Raw genomic sequence first — 3880 nt, forward strand, 5'->3', positions numbered from 1 at the left:
CATCCCACCCTTCAACACCCGTGAAAGCAGAAGGACCATGAAGCCACCATCGCGACAGCAGTAAAACGTGAAACTTGAAGACCAACTAATGTGAAACAAAGATGGTGAGAAAAAGCGCTGCATTCAGGTGCAAGAGACTGAACACGAACAAGAACACAATACCTAAACTTGGGCACCAGTTTTTCTCAAAGAGCTTATCAGAACGGTGGTAAAGACAACATTTATTAGAGATATAAGGGACTAGGCAACAAAGATACAGAGTAAGCAGAGGCTTGCGCAGGAACGATAAGTTGGGAAAAAAAATAAAGCAAGCCTTCTTATGTTACTTACCTATATCAAAGAAACAACGATAAATAGAATCATAGAATCATAGAATGCCAAAGGTTGGAAGGGACCTCAGAGGTCATCGAGTCCAACCCCCCTGCTCACGCAGGGTCACCTAGAGCACGTGGCACAGGGCTGCATCCAAGCGGGTTTTAAAGATCTCCAAAGAAGGAGACTCCACAACCTCTCTGGGCAGCCTGTGCCAGTGCTTTGTCACCCTCAAATACATCAAGAGGAACTAAGAGCCAGAGGAAAAGTAGGTGAAGCTGTAAAATTAATCGATCTAAAGCAACAATTAAAAGCTGGATTCACCAAGAGAAACATCACAAAAACCTCCAATAGGGTATATAGTCCAAAGGTGGTTGTTGATAAAAGCCAGGTGGAGGAAAAAAAAATAATCCCTGCAAATTAACAGAAGCCGGTTATCAAAGACATTTTAAATCAAGATAGCAATTCAATTTTCCCCTCCTCACCCCCAGGAACTGTGTTGAAGTTACTAGAAAACTGTTCAGCCCTTTCCTACAGCACTTTACAGCAGTAGATTACGAAATACTACAATGTCCAAGCTTAGTAAAATATTGCTGTGTTTTAATGAGAGAACCAAGAATTGTCCACCCTTTCTGGCAATGTTAGCAAGTATCCATTAGGGTACTGGCTGCTGTGCAAAGAAACAGAGAACTTGAGAGTTTAAACATACATCTGCCCAACAATCTTAATTGCTTTTTAAGATAAACCTCAACAAGAAAGAACATAATGAAAGCAGCTGATGATATTTATTTGGATAAAATAACTTTGCATTTGATTTGGTAATTAAAATCTTAATTCAAACATACTTGACTAGCATCCTACAATTGGAGACCGGCTCACACTGAGCCAGTGATATATTGAATTGGACACATTGTCTACAGAAGAAAGTTCTAAGTTTATCCTTTTAAATCTGTATCTGTGATCTCAAAAGAAGACATCACCATCATGTAAACGGAATCATGGACATCATGTAAATGGACATCATGTCAATGGAATTCATAGAAGCACGGGAGAAAAAATAATCTTATCAGAAAATAAAAAGAGAACTTGTATAAATGCAAGTCCTATCCCTATACTTTTCAAAAATTGTTGACATCTCTTGTGGAGCTTCACAAACGTTTAGAACGGAGGCCTTCCATTCCTGCACATTGCAGGGGTTGGGCCTCTTTTACCTGTTACCTGCCACCTCAGATCACTTTTCCTTAATTTTCACTGGGCTTTAAAGTAAAGCATAAGCATAACACCATAGGTTGTGTTTGAAAAAGAACATGTGAGAGGCCTGTGTCTAATATTTTCTCACTGAGGTGGCAGGCAGGATCACACCAATCTGCCAAAGCCTGCAGTGATGCAGTAGCAGGGAAGGAGAAACTCTGACCTCAACTCTGCTCCTTAACCAAAAGAAACTACACGAAGCTTGTCGCGTTAGGTCCTGCCAGGATTAAGGGAAAGCAGGAACATCAGGGCATCTCGGTGAAGCGGCAGTAGAAGCTTCTCGTGCTCTGGACTTTCCAGATGAGTGAAGAGCAGGAAGGTTCTTTCTTGGCAGGAGGGCAGCAGCTGGTATCCCGGTGTGGGGTTTCCCCGAAAGAAAGGCTAGGCTCTGCTGTGCACTTCAAAGGTCATACCTTTGAAAGCATTTTTGCTACTTTTGTTACACACCTTTTCACTTTTGTTGTGAAAGCAACAAAAAAGCATGCAGACCAGACAGATTCCTCCTCATTATGCACTGTATTTTATGCAGCAAGCAGAAGTATCACAAGCTATCCTTGATCCCTTAAATCTTATTTTCCAACAGACTACAGCCCAGCTGCATTATTCTATCTACCATTATTGTGTCTTTTCATGGCTTTTTGTCCAAACCCTATGATCTCTGGCACATCTTTACACAAACTTATGTACACCAGTATTAGCTTGGTTTGACCTGTGGAGAGGGTATTCCAGAGCCTGGCTCCAACCAGCAGTTTGGGGGACATTTGAATGCCCATGCCCTGATATTCTAGATATTCATCTTGCTTGTCTTTCAGCCTGACTGGAATCTACTGCTAAAATTACCACTTTCATCACTACTAGTCATGCTCCTCTAGCTCTGAAACCTTTGAATTCCCCTCTAGTTATTGTCTTTGCTTTCAAAATGACCAGATGCCTCCACTAGGCACCTTCTGAAGGCCTCTCACATGATACTCATGTTTTTTTCCAATGCCATGATAATATACACAGACCTTAAAGGATGCTTAAAAAGAGGCTTAAAATTCAAGGTAGGCTCAAGTTCTTTGCACAAAACAAAATAAATAAACAGACAAGCACAGAGTATATGAGAAAATCTAGATTCAAAAGAGCTCAGGGACCTCATGGGTTGGGAGCACAGAGAACATGTGCCAGGGCTGACCCGAGGCTGCAAATCCCGACTTGTCACTTGGGACAGACGAGGAATCTCCCTGTTTTTGCTGAGCTCCAGCTAACAAGAGGTGCCGGACCTGCTGGACGTGGCCCAGGCTTGATGCTTCTCCGTGCTCTGCGGAGTGTAAAGGTCTAGCTTAGCACACACAGAAGCAGCTTTGCACCTCCCACAGATTTTATCTGCAATGTAAGTAACTCATTCATGAGAAACCGAGAGGCGACTGCAGCGAGAAATTTCTAGATCACACCCGGGAAACTGTCTTTCCTTTCTCTGCTACCCTCACTCCCCGCTGACTCCTTAAACTGAAACTGCACCAGCACACGCCTGCGTGGGCCTGGGGAGCAGTTTTGTGTGTGTGTGGTGTTTTTTTTTATTAATTTTTTTTAAAATTTATTTAAACGGGCTGTTTTGCTTTGTTTTTTAAGGAGAGGAGCGCGTTGCTTTTGCCGCCCTTTGCTCGGTGTCTCCCGGCCGCTCCCCTTCCCCACAGGCAGGGGCAGCGCCGGGCGCCGGGGCCTTCGCGCGGATCCGCACCCGGCCGCGGATCAAGGGGGCAGCAGGGGCCGCTGTGGGGCGGCCGCGGGAAAACGGGACACGGAGCCTGGAAGAAAACGCAGCGGGTGCTGCGGGGCGCGCCGGAGCCCGCGGAAAGCGCGCGCGCGGCCGCAGGCGGGAGCGCGCGTGGCGCTAGGGGCTGGCGGGAGAGCTGCGCTGCGCGGGGCCCCCGGCTCAGCTCTGCCGAGTCGGGCCCAACTCCCCAGGCGGGATCCCGGCCCGAGGCGGCACCGCTGCTCCTTGCGGGCGCCTTGGCGGGAGGTGGCGCGCAGCACCTGCCCGTTGCGCCCGGGCGGATAAGCACAGATCCCCGTCTGCCCATTCCGCTGCACTGGCACCAGAAATCATTCAACTTCAAAGTTTTGGGTTTTTTTTTTTTTTTTTTTTTTTAATGCATGCAAAAAAACCGCAACAACGCTGAGGCACTCTGGGACGGGCTCAAGGCGCAAGCCCCGTGGCCACGACTTACCCCAGCACAAGGGTTTTACAACTCAGAGGCAGCCCTTGGCGGCAGCAGCTCGCAACAAGGCGCCGGCAGCGGGAAAAGCCAGCAGGGAGCGCGGCCCGGCGCCGGGG

This window comes from Nothoprocta perdicaria, unplaced genomic scaffold, assembly GCF_003342845.1.
Source record: "Nothoprocta perdicaria isolate Ctin4 unplaced genomic scaffold, notPer1 scaffold_464, whole genome shotgun sequence".
Classification (NCBI taxonomy): domain Eukaryota; kingdom Metazoa; phylum Chordata; class Aves; order Tinamiformes; family Tinamidae; genus Nothoprocta; species Nothoprocta perdicaria.